Source organism: Electrona antarctica, assembly GCF_951216825.1.
Source record: "Electrona antarctica genome assembly, chromosome: 18".
Taxonomy (NCBI): Eukaryota; Metazoa; Chordata; class Actinopteri; order Myctophiformes; family Myctophidae; genus Electrona; species Electrona antarctica.
The window spans coordinates 42,505,992-42,520,251 of record NC_136799.1 but is presented as its reverse complement, the minus strand read 5'-3'; positions in this window follow the sequence as shown (position 1 = coordinate 42,520,251).

The following is a 14,260-nucleotide window of genomic DNA, read 5'->3' as shown; positions in this document are numbered from 1 at the left end:
GTATTGGGTTGAAGTGGTTAATGTATATATTCAACATGTATTCAAAGTATATATTTAGTATTAACTAAACTTTTTTAAATAATAAAACGTAAGTGTCTCTTAGATGTAGGAAAGTTGAAGTTGAAAACACATACTTGTACTTGAGTACTTGCACTTAGTTACGCACTACGACTCTCTCTCTCTCTCTCTCTCTCTGCCTTTTTTCATTCTATTATTACATTTTCATAAATTAGTTTTATCTTTTCTTCTTTTGAATATTTTTTTACGCACGCACGCACGCACGCACGCACGCACGCACGCACGCACGCACGCACGCACAGGAAATATTTTCCGAATTATAAAAGGTACATTTCTAAAAATCTTTTTCCGACCATGAAGTAATCATTGTTCTTGTGAGGACCAATTTCTCTACTATGACTGTACACATGGGGACATTTGGTCCTCACAAGTACAGTAATGCAAACGCACACGTGCACACGCACGCACGCACACACACAAAGTTGACTGCTGTGGTCATTTCTCCTACAGCAGTCAACATCCAGAAGGGCCATATTTCATTTCCATGCAGGCCAGCATATATCTCTCTCTCTCTCTGTCTCTCTCTCTATCTGACAGGCTGTTGACCCAGCTGTCCAGTGCTGTTTTTGATTTGCACGACCAAAATGCAATCCTCCTGACGGGACAGCTACTGCACATTCCCTTTCATACGGCTTTGACACCCCGCGAGAGAGGTGCTCTCTGACGAGGGAGGATGTTTCCTAATCAGTGCATGGGTCAGCATGTAACAGAATATCTTCCCAAAGCTTTTTTTCTTTTTTGGGTGGGGGGGGGGGGCTTCTTTTGGCCAGCGGGACGGAGATGAGCGCTGATCAAGGGTGGGGGTATTCTGTTTGAACAAGTGGGCTGGCTCAGGGCACTCGAATGCTCCTTAGGACTTGACAGAGTAGGCTACAGATTGGGCGGCTGCAGAGTGGTGGACTAATAAGTAAGTGAGTGAGTACTGAACTCCAGGAATATTTTAAAAATAATAGCCGCACTCTCACAGATCCCCCCCCCCCCCCCCCCAATCCACCAGGTATACTATAATATAAAGATCGTAACACGCAACATACACAGGATTGGCATTAAAGTGCTGGGTTTTATCAACCATACATGAACGTGTATGGCTCGGTATGTGTTAAATGTACATGTCTGACAATTTTTAACAAGTTCTGAATGTGTACTTCTCTAAGAACTTTTGAATACTTAATTACTACCGAAGGGACTAACGCTTGGAGGAAAATAAAATAGATTAACTTTTCAGTTTCAATGTAGGAGACGTATTTTCTTTTCTTTATTTTTTTTCTCCAAGCTGATGACTTTCACTCCACTCCAATTTACATAGAAATATTGCACTTTTGACTCCACTAAATTTGGGACTGTTGGGACCGGAACTTACAAAGATAGTATAATGAATTTACCACTTGCAGGCCTATTTCAAATAAAGTCATGGCTGAGCTTGTAGATGTGACTGAATTAACATTTCTGACAATTTCATAATTTGTACATTTGAATACTTGAGTATTTACAGCCCAATACCACTGGACCAAAGGGACTAACTCTTGGAAAACATTGATTAACTTTTCAGTTTGGTGTAGGAGATGGAGTAATTAGCTGTCTCGAAGGGTCTGTGTGCGTGTGTGCGTCCGTCCGTCCGTCCAGTAATTTAGTAAACGCACCCACATAATGGTAACCTATATGTGTTTTTTTTTATATTTTACTCTGAATGCCACAGACGAACACTATTTATCCATAATGTATAAATGATAGATAAGGGGTAAGGACAACGAGGCCTTTTCGTGGAGGGGTCAGAATGAAATTTGGACTTAGGCCTCACTCAGACCTTTACTGCATTGCTGTATGCTTGTTGGATGAATGTTGTGTAGTGTCATGGCCGCCCCAATGCATTTCCAATGGAAGTCACATGGTTTGTAGTCCACATTTTGGACTACAAGCTGTTGTATGGCTTTCGGCTGTGTTTCGACTGCGCCCCTCCCCCTCATACAACACAAATGTGTGTCAAACCATGTGACTCCCATTGGAAATGCATTGGGCGGCCATGACACTACACAACATTCAACCAACAAGCATACAGCAATGCAGTAAAGGTCTGAGTGAGGCCTTAGACTGTTTTTCGTCTGCGGTACTATTGAAGTGAATATCTCCATAACATAATATATCATCTGGATGTAATATTGTGGTATGGCATATACTGTACATACAGTATAGGCCAGTGGTTTTCAACCTTTTTCATATCAAGGATCATTATTCATTCGCCATTTGAGCCACGGACCACCATTTGATGACATGTTGCCTCGCATACCCAAAACTAAAGAATATTTTCTTGTCGTTGAATAAGATTTTGTCCACAATAATAATAATAATAATGAATTGCATTTTTATAGCGCTTTTCCAAGTGCTCAAAGCGCTTTACAATGGTTCATTCATTCATTCATACATTGGGAGGTGAAGCGGCAAACAGTCAACGCCAGCGTCCTCACTTCCCACATTCACACACCAATGGTGGCAAGCTTACACCGACCGACTCATTGGAGGCAATGTAGAGTTCAGTGTCTTGCCCAAGGACACTTCGACATGTGGACAGGAGGAGCCGGGATTCGAACCGCCGACCCAGGGGTCATTGGACGACCTGCTCTACCTCCTGAGCCACAGCCGCCCACAATTCCATGCTGTATTGATGTTGGTATCGGTATTGTTTAGTTTGTTGGCTTTTAACCCATTATAAATGTTTTTTTTATTGTCTGTTTTTTGTTGCCCACCTATTGTCTGTGCCCGTCATATTGAGATGTTCTGTACAGCTCTTTGGTACAATGAAAATTGTTTTTAAATGTGCTTTATAAATAAATACATGTGATTTGATGCCAATAGGACAGGCAAAATGTTGATCAAAATAACAATTACATGACTCTAATTACAGACTTCTTGTAAATGAAGTGATGCAAATGTTTAACAAAAATTTTACTTTGTCCTGCATGTCGCTCTGCGAAATGGAATTGTGAGGTCATCCGTGAAACCTCCGTCACTTAATTGTCCACCGTGGGACGCGCAGAAGACTATAGATCAAAGTGAGGTAGGCTATACTCCACATTGGCCAGAGTCCAGCCGGGGTAGGATCGTTTTTTCTTTTTTTTTTTAGGGTGGGACGTGGGATGTCATGGGTTTGAGTTACGACCTGGGATGAACTCCCATGGTCAGATCGGAACAGAGGGGCTTTTGTTTGCGCTGGAAGAAATTTGATCGCAGTGACACAGGTCCGATTTCAGCTTCGAGACCATTCCCATTGTCGGTCTTTTTTTTAAAAAGAGTAAATTATTTGCATCAAAATGATGTCCGAAGGGTGTCACGGTGTGGTTGTCCCCAGCATGGAACTGAAATCCACAGTTTAGAGAGGAGAAAGACAGTAGGCTACAAGTTATTGTTGGCATGGTGGGTGGAGTATTATAACTGAGGGGTATTCTTCACTCTGCAGCACCTGATATATACTTTGTCGCTTGGCTATTTTTGCCAATATAGATTCGGTGTCCATTTTGATTCGGTACACCATCATTATCTGGTGCCTCGCTCACTTGGTGCCATGCAGCCGCGTACAAATCACCTCATCTCTCTCCCTCCCTCCGTCTGTGTCACTCTCTCACCCACGTACTACTGTGCTCAGCAAAACCCTGAGTGCTAATTTCGAGAGAGAGTGTCGAAATTGACCTGTGCAAGTCCGTTTTCACGCACGCACACTGTAAGCATGCACGCACGCACGCACGCACGCACGCACGCACGCGCACGCACACTGTACGCACGCACGCACGCACGCACGCACGCACGCACGCACGCGCACGCACACGCACGTGCACGCGCACGCACGCGCACGTGCACGCGCACGCACGCACACACACACACACACACACACACACACACACACACACACACACACACACACACACACACACACACACACACACACACACACACACACACACACACACTCTCTCTCTCTGTCTCTCTCTCTCTGGGTTAAAGTTAAAGTTAGACACTCGAGCTTGCACCGTCTACTCACACTACTCTCTCTGTCACACTCGACTATACTGCCCGGGACCGCATGCACGCACACACGCACGCACGCACGCACGCACGCACGCACGCACGCACGCACGCACACACCTGCTTGAAATGCTGCGACAGTTTCTTGGCTGGGGCTGCAGGGGGGAGTGGGATGGGATGGTAGGGGAGGGGAGGGGAGGGGTAGTGTGTGGGGGGAGGGGGGGGGGGGGGTGTGTTGGGGGTCTGACAGTACCGGTCACCCCCACACCAGACCCTCACCTATGGCGGGAGGGGCACATGATATAAATCCCGGGCTGATTGATTGGAGTGGCTTTCCCTGCTCGTTCATTAGCTGGAGCTGCACCCTGACAGGGCCTGGCAGCTGCCTTCATGTCAGCAGCAGACCCCCCCAACCCCCCCAACCCCCCACCCACACACACAGTACCGCGGAGGTGTCCCAGGTCCCGGCCTATAGCGCTCCGCTCACTCCAGCCCGGGCTTATTAATGACATTTTTAGACATTAATATTGCAGGGGGGGGATTATAGGGCTATCCTATCTCCTTTTGTTCTCTCCCCACAAACCCTGCACTGTGCTTTAACAGGGATCGGCATCTCTCTGTCTCTCTCTGTCTCTCTCTCTCTCTCTGTCTCTCTCTCTGTCTCAGTGGCCTCCGAAGGCACTTGTTCGCTTCATTCCCAATAAAAGAACTCTATTATTACAAGTTCATCTTTAGTTTTTATCTTTTCCTCTTTTGGATACTTGTGTATTTGTTTTGACCTTTGTTTTATATCCGCCGCTCTCCCGCATATCCACATTTTTCTCCCCTCCACCTCTCTGTCTCTGTCTCCGTCTCTGTCTCTCTCTCTCATATCTCTCTCTGTGTCTCCCTGAGCTTTTCTCTTCTTCCTTCAGAGTAATAAACATAGAGGGAAGTGCGTCTTAATAATTGCATTTCCACACTTTCCCGTCTCTGCTGCTCTGTGTGTGTGTGTGTGTGTGTGTGTGTGTGTGTGTGTGTGTGTGTGTGTGTGTGTGTGTGTGTGTGTGTGTGTGTGTGTGTGTGTGTGTGTGTGTGTGTGTGTGCGCGCGCGCACGTGCGGCAGCACAGAGGTGAAGCACCGCTGAACGCCAATGTTGTTCTTGTAAATAACTTACACAACCGCACCCGTCGTAACTGCCACCGTTAATGTAGTCAGTTGCTGAGATTGTTCTGCAAACTTGTCGTAGCCTCTTTGGAGTGGAAAGGAGCGGACAGCGAGACGGTGCGCGTCTCTGAATCTGTGATCACTGACCTGTCAATCAACGCACGCACAACAATAAAGCAAACCATAAGGCTAGATATAGCCTGATGAAGGCCGCATATAGGCCGAAACGTTGCTGTTTCCCTATTAACGTTTTTTTCCCACTGCATTTGAAGACAGAGCGCGGGTGTTTGTTCCTTTTTCATTGTCGGGCACCGTACCCTCTCCTACGCACCTGTCGCCTGTATAGGTGTGCAAAAGCCTTGCTTTTTATAAGCTATCAAATGTCAATAGGAATGAAGGAACAGCCAATAGGAATGATGGAACAGCCAATAGGAATGAAGGAATTCAGCCAATAGGAATGAAGGAACAGCCAATATAGGAATGAAGGAACAGCCAATAGGAATGAAGGAATTCAGCCAATAGGATGAAGGAACAGCCAATAGGAATGAAGGAATTCAGCCAATAGGAATGAAGGAACAGCCAATAGGAATGAAGGAACAGCCAATAGGAATGAAGGAATTCAGCCAATAGGAATGAAGGAACAGCCAATAGGAATGAAGGAACAGCCAATATAGGAATGAAGGAACAACCAATAGGAATGAAGGAACAGCCAGCACACAATAAAATGTCCTTGTTCCATGCTTTATTATACTTCTGACGGACAACAGACGCCTTTCGGCCTTTAACCTTTAACCCTAAAAAGTACAAGTAAAATGCCTATACTATAGATATATTTTGTCTAGAACATGTACATTTATTATTGTGAAAGATATCCCCCAAATGTAAATTATTAATGTATTATTATAATTTTTATAATTATCATATGTGCATATAATTTTATTTTATTTTATATTTTCCTCTGCAAAGTACTAGTAGTACAAAGTAGTAGTAAGGTTGAAATCTCTTTTTTTGCAATAGAGGGTATATGCGCATGCATAAAGTGAATGGCAGATCGAGTGGCCAATCGAGTGGCAAAGTGAGTTTAAAGTAATTTAATGCAATCAAATATGACTTTTCTGTTTGGATATGTGGGGCTGTCAAGGCCAGAAAGTAGTTTTTTGCCACTCAGTAGGCATTCCCGCATAACTTCCTGGTATGATGATGATGTCACGCGCATATATACCCTCTATTAGAAATATATCCGGGGCTTGCAGGTTTTTACAACATGCTTTTGGACACATGAGGTTTCCACCCAACTGAGGACAAACGGAGGGAACAAGAACAATGAGCAATGCCGGCTGCACTCAATACAAGGCCCAATCTATAACTGTCACGGTCCGCTCCTCGGACCGTGAACTCTGACTGTCCTTATTTTTGATATTGGACTTTAATGTATTACTGTCATGGATGTAGACAGAGTCCAACCCAAGTGCAGAGTAACAACAAACAAGAATAGATGTAATAAAGAATAAGGCAGATCTTACACTGAAGTAGTAGGCAGGAATCAGGCTGAAATGACAAAGTAGTCAAAACAGGAATCCAGGGACAAGCAACCATGACATCAAACTATGTTTGTAAAGAGTCCAGTTTTATAGGAGCAGGATGATTGGCAAAGTGTTCACAGGTTGGCTGACGAGGGAGTTGAAGACAGGTGTGTAAATGGGACTGCAGTGTGGTGGAATTTGGAAATGAATGTTGGAGTGGCCATGCTGGAGTCACAGACTGAGGGAGAGAGAGAGACTGTGACAATAACGTCCTCGTTGCAGACACCTGAAGGACGTGTGCTATAAGAGGCCATTCTGAGAAGATGTCTACATGTCTCAGTTAACTCCATCTTATTTCTGCACACTCCTGAAGACCTCTATTAAGTACTTTTGAGTCCGGTTTTTATTCTGTTCTGCTTGTATACCGTTTGACACCGGTGTTCTCCAAATGTGTGGTCAACCGAGAGACCCTCGGGGGGTTCCCTGAAGCGGTTCCACGTGGACCCTTCTACGGCACGTCTCCGCGGACGTGAGCTGGTGACGACATCTAATGTATATGTCATGTGACGCTTGCGGACCCTTCCCCTTGCTATGAGGCCTTGAGCAGGAAAACGTAGGTTATATATTGTGGCGGGTAAGAAACTAATGGGTGCGGAAACCGAGCCCTTTAGGTGCCGAAGCGATCAAATTGCATTTGACATCAGTGTGTCAAATGTTCCTGCATGCCCAGCTCACTGCCTGCTGGCTCGGCTGCGTCTCTCTTTCGCGGGGAGAAAGTATACAGTATATAACTCTTCTAACGGGGAACGCATGGCCGCGCCGCTCTCCATGGTTACACCGTAGCGCCCGCTCGGCCCCGCTGTATAGCCCAGGCGCCTCGACGCAACGCTGCCATTATTAGCAACAGAGGAGGAAAAAAAGAGAAAACGACTGCACTTCGCAGCCAAAGATTAGTGGCATTTTTCCAGGTATTCTTCCCCTTTTCATCACCATATGGAAACGCTTCCCTTCATCCCACCAGCCCGCCCGCCTGCCCGGGCCCAGCCCAGCCCAGCCGCCCGCCTCCCTCTCTTGCCTACCACTCCAGCCTCTCTGCTCTTTAGCTACCAGCCCCCCTCCACCACCCCCCAGCCACCCCCGTCCTCCTCCACTCTCTCCTCTTTATAGATTACTGGCATGCTAACTTCAAACTGCCCTCAGATCTGGCGAGCTATATAGCTCACGGTGTGGGGCTGGAATGTCTGTCTGTCTGTCTGTCTGTCTGTCTGCCTGCCTGCCTGCCTGCCTGCCTGCCTGTCTGCCTGCCTGCCTGCCTGCCTGCCTGCCTGCCTGCCTGCCTGCCTGCCTGCATGTCTGCCTGCCTGCCTGCCTGCCTGCCTGTCTGTCTGCCTGTCTGTCCACCCGACCCGTGTCTGTCCGCGCGTCTGTGTATACTGTGTATATCGCCGCCAACGGACGGCCCTGGCGCGTGGCAGGTGGCATCGCACAGCTCTTAATGAAAGTCAATGGGGAAGGAAAGAAAGGAGAGGAGGGGGAGGAGGAGGAGGCGGGGAGGTAGACAAAGAGATGAGAGGAAGGAGGAGGTGGGAAAGGAGCGGGCAAGTAATCCGTTGGCAAGTGTATGCCAAAAGCTGGCGTTACAGGTCTCTATGGCCGCCTGGCAAAATAGCTATGGATCTTTTCACAGGTGCGTGGCGTGCATGCGGTGCTTACTGCAAGTATACAGGAGTTGAGAATGTGTTTATGTTGGTGTGAAGGGAAAATAATCACATTCATCCATCCATCCATCCATCTTCAACCGCTTATCCGTAGTCGGGTCGCGGGGGCAACAGCTCCACCAGAGTGCTCCAGACTTCCCTCTCCACAGCAACATTAGTGACTTCCTCCTGGGGGATTCCGAGACGTTCCAAGGCCAGTGAGTCGATGTATTTCCTCCAACTGCGCCTTGGTCTGCCCCGGGGTCTCCTCCCAGTGGGACGTGCGTCGAGGACCTCCCTAGGGAGGCGCCCGCGAGGCATCCTAACCAGATGCCCGAACCACCTCAGCTGACTCCTTTCCAGGCGATCACATTCATGATTGGCATAATTTGTCCAAGGCATGTTGGCCTGCATGTACGAGCTGTATGAAGCGATACAATACACCGCCGCTGTCCCGCAAACTAAAGGGAGATAAGATTCAACCTGTATCCTGCGTGTCCGCCCATTTACACTTTAACTCTGAGAGTGTGAAAATGGAACCAAACGGGTTCATTTGTACAATCTCAGAGTCGTTTAACACTGGAGACTTTGTGCTGTGTATAGCTATACCGTTTTGAAGTCGACATCCATTGTAGTGAAGCCGTTACTGCGCTGCACTTCTGTACTGTACATGTGACTCCGCTATAGCGCTCGCCTGCATGCGCACTCACTCTCCCGCGCGCGCGTGTATTCCTCGCGGTTTGATTTACATGCACTTGCATGTAATCGCCGATCACACGCTGATACTCACGTGCAGCGCGGCTATCTTTGCAAGCTAAGTGTTAACACGTCCCCTGACCCCCCCCCCCTCCCCCCCTCCCGCATAAAACTGAAATAAAAACGACCCACTCTCTCTCTCTATGTCTCTCTCTCCCTCTCTCCATACAAAAAAGTCTTGAGGGCAAACAGCGATAAAGGGAACGGCGCGAGGCTTGTACCTACGGCCCTATTAATTGCTTGGGCCGCGCTGGGGGGCCCCTCGAGCGAGAGCCTGTTACCTGTGCCGAGGAGGAGAGGCGATTAATGCCTCCCCTTTGACCGAGCCCGGGCACTCAGCCCCGCGCTCTGCAGAGACGCGCTCTAATTAATCCGCTCTTACCCGCTGTAATGGGCCCTTCCTCGGGGAGCAGCTATAGCACTCGGCCGCGGCCTATAAGCACCACACGCACACACACACACACGCACACATGCATGCACGCGCACAAATATGATTCCGCTCTTGCATGGTAAACAACAGGGCCCTCTCACGGGATTGGAGAGCAGGAGAGAAACAGAGAGAGAGAGAGAGGAGGGGGAAGGAGTATACGGGCGGGTACACAAACAAGAAAAGGGTGGATTTGTTGGTGGAGAGAGAGAGAGAGAGAGAGAGAGACAGAGGATGCATTTCTGTCATGTGTTGGGAAAGAGAGAGAAAGGGCGACAGGTTGTAATTGGCTGTTGTTATTGATTTGGACTGCTATAATCAATACAGTGCGGTAGCCTATATATGAGCGATATTATCCGTCTCGCAACTGATGTTGGTTGCGGTGCACATCGTTTCTGGAGCGCGAGGAGGACTGCAGTCAGCCCTGATGCACACACACACACACACACACACACGCACGCGCACACGCGCACACGCGCACACACCTACAAGTATACGTTAATCTTCGAGCCGCGGCCCCGCAGCATTTCCCGGGGTTAATTTTGTCACGCGCATCAGTCAGACGGCTAAATCTGGAAGAAATATCAAAGCTGCCGCTCCGGCGGGCCGTTGTTTTCGGCGCACGAGAGAGAGAGAGAGAGAGAGAGACTGACTGCCGCTTCCGTTAGCCCGGTTGCCTTCTGTTCAGTGTTGTTTTTGGCAGCAAAAAAATCTATTTTAGTTTAGTCGTAGTCTTTGGAATGAAACTTAATTTAGCTTTAGTCACATTTTAGTCACCTGGATTGTTTTAGTGTTAGTCTAGTTTTAGTCGACACATCTACAGTCTACATGTATTTTGGCGGGCCTTGATGCCGGCATAATGACTGATTTTACACTTGCTGAAAATAGCCGATCTACAAGCTCACAACGCGTTGCGTTGTGACGCGTTGTGAGCTCGGCTATTTTTAACATTCAACCAAGTGTAAAATGACTTATAGGCTACTGGATCTCTTGTCCACTATAGTGCCTTCCTAACATTTTAGTGTAGTTTTTATTTGTTGACAAAATTGTTAATATATTTAGTCGTAGTTTTAGTCATCATATAGCTTAGTTTCCATGTAGTTTCCATTTAGTTTTCGCCAGTGAAAAAAAGTAGTTGACGAACATTTTTCGTCTTATAGTTTTAGCCGACGAAATCAACACTGCTTCTGTTATATACCTGCATGCATCGTGACCATTTAATAGCACAATGGATGAACACAAAAGCTCTCTCTCTCTCTCTCTCCCACGACCTTGGCATTTACAAATAACTAATAATACATGTGAGGCAAACAATGACGCCGACTTCCGAGCTCCGACAAAATGACACGTGGCTGTCACCCCCCCGCTGTCACGCCGCTGCCACGCCGCTGCTGTCCATCGGTTGAATCAAATGGCCGTCCTTGGCGGCGTTCTGAGAGGAAGGTCGGAATGCGCCATTCGGTTGTCGTCCATAACAGAACTCGCCTAATGGCAGAGATTAAGGTCGGAATGCGCCATTCGGTTGTCGTCCATAACAGAACTCGCCTAATGGCAGAGATTAAGACGACAACGCGGGAGTGAGGCGAATGAGACGCGGGAAGAATGTGCTTATAGTGTCGCGTAGTGCGCGTGGGAGAACGAATGCCCTGGTTCATGGCTCGTGATTACATCGTGTTCCGTGAAATGTATTAAACAAATCTCTGTTGACTACCAAAATATGTTTTGATAATATGGTAGTCCATCCAATAGTTAATCAAATAGAAAACTAAATTAGGCTACGGATGGAGTGCCGTGATCTTTTTCCACCCTAAAACATGATCATCAAGTATTATTATTATATGAGTCGGAAGATTCTTTTCAAAAAAGTTATGACACGCCCACCAGTTCATTAAGTATGCCTGGTTTGCCTGCATGGTGGGTGGTGGTGGGTGGTGATCGACCTGAACTGAAGCCGCACCCACAGCTGTTGTTGTACAGTATGATAAAGGGGGGAGGGGTTAGGGGAGGGGATGATATTGTGATGACACTATATCGCAGTTTTCTTTTCCATTGGCACGTTTGACCGTCAAGGTTTGAGCCTCCAGGAAGAAACCCTAAATACAAAGGGAACCACACCATGGGGTCTAATGAATAGCCTCATAAACAAGACAATATACAAAAATCACGGCACTTCATCTTTAACTGATAGGCGTCGGCGGGGAAAAAGCTTGAGATTAAATGTTGACTGTTACGGTATAGGTGCAGCATCTCGATGTGAGCTTCTACATCTGCTATATCCGGTGCACAACAATGCACGTCATTAAGTATAGGTTATATGGGTTGGGATTGTCCCGGAGGATTGTTTGAAATAATGCTAGTGGTCCAGAGCTAGAAGCAAATACAACACAAATACAAGCTTGATGCTTCGCAGCACAAATGGATAGTGTTTAAACTTGGCCACGTCACGACCAACATCCAGCAACACCGCGCGCCTCGGGATGTGCTTGGCTTCAAAAAGGCTAAAACAAAAAGAGGCATACTATGTACATACGGGTCCAAGTTCCAATTTCACCAGTTCAATGAAGCGCATGCAGACACCTCCGGGCCACCTTGCTGTGCAGCGTGGCCCTTCCACCACATCTCAAAGTCCGGCAGCGCGAACAGACGTCGAGGGCCAGCGACCGCAGCCTCGCCCGCCTGGCCGAGTGCAGAGAGCAGAGCGAGGCAGACGTGGCGTGGACGAAACAGACGTTTTCCCGAGGCGCGGACGGACGGGGGGAAAGATTTCTGCTGTGCGGAGACGCACGAGCAAACGCGGACATTATATCACGACCCTCCCCAACCCCACACGGTATAGTGCACTGCATGCTTACACACGCGCGTACACACACACACGCGCGCGCGTACACACACACACACACACACACGCGCGTACACACACGTATGCGCGCGTATACACACACACACACACACACACACACACACACACACACACACACACACACACACACACACACACACACATGTGTATACACACACACACGTGTATACACACACACACGCACACACACACACACCCTCTCTAACTCCCTCAGGGTGTAGGGCAGTGGTCGACGCTCCCGATCGCATGAGGGCCTCTGCAGCTGCCAGACAGAGGGGCCAGAGAGAGAGAGAGAGAGCGAGAGAGCGAGAGAGCGAGAGAGAGAGCGGGAGAGAGGGAGAGAGAGGGAGAGAGAGAGAGAGAGAGAGAGAGGCTGGCTGGCTGTCGGCCGGGGGACTTTTAGCCGCGACTCCTGTGGGTATATTATCCCGTGCCTCGCGCACCACGTTCGGCTAGACTGTCTCGTGTGTTGCCGGGAGCGGACCCAGAGTATAGCGGCGGAGGGGGGCGGGGGGGTCGCTGGAGGGGAAGGGGGAGATGTTGAAAAAAAACGAAAACATCTAGCCACATGTTCTGTGCAGTATGATAGATGGAACGGGGTGGGGGTGGGGGGGGGGGGGGGGTGTCACATCTGTGGTGGCCGCTTATCAATGAGACGTACACAAGAAAGTGAGAGGGGATGAGGGAGGCGGCGAGAGAGAGAGAGAGGGGGGGGGGGGGGGAGAGAGAGGGGGAGGAGAGAGTGAGTGGACATGAAGCGTGGATGTGCCGCCCTCTGCATCAAGCGGTTGTTGTGTCTGTGTTCGCGCCTCGCTGTTTCACCTTCCCTGTGGAATCACGCATGACCGCACGCACGCACGCACGCACGCACGCACGCACGCACGCACGCCCACGCTTTGTTGTTTGTTTTGAGCATAATTATATACATTTCCTGTCTTTAATGCTTGTTTAGGGTATAGTTATGTAATTCTTTTGCCAGCCAAGTCTATGGACTTTAATGTTTGTTTAGGCCTTAGGGTAGTAAATGAAAACATAACATTATGCCCGATGACATCCTCGGGGTGGTATGAATACTGCCCTGGCTGCTGCGTCCCTCTCTTCACACTAGTATGATTTGTATTATTACTTTGAAAAGGTCCACACTCACAAGGTGTATTTTCTTTTAATACACACTCTCAGGCAGACTTGATGCCCGGGCCACAAAACGGCCTGGCCAATCAGCAGCAGCTATCCCGCCTATACGGGATAGCTGGGGAACCCAGTGTACTCTCTGCTGCCCCATCTGGCGGAGTCAGGTTAGATAAGAGCGGCCCCTAACTTCCCACGGGTCTGATTTTATTATTTTCTGCAGCAGCAATTATATGCTCTTAGATATTTTAGCATCAATGCTAGCGAGCTAAAATGAAGCCATCCTTGCTCCAGAAAGCGCCAATGTTTCCATCTAGACCACCGGATAATCAGCAAAGACCTCCGAACATCTCGCATTTTATCCAAACCACAGAGAACTCCGTAGATTAGGAGTTATTCAGCTTTTTAGTCAGCCTGTATAATGGGAGGTGGACGGCAGCGCGGTTGCGCAACCCGGTCTAGGATCGCTAAAGAAGGAAAGGCCAAGCCAAAATAATAATAATAATAAAGAAATCAGCGATCCGGTTTGATATCAATAATAAAGCTTATCAGACGGAACATTACGCCAGAAGCATGTTGGATTCTTTCTGACGGAACGTTCCGCCACGAGCAGTTCAATAAATACTTTAT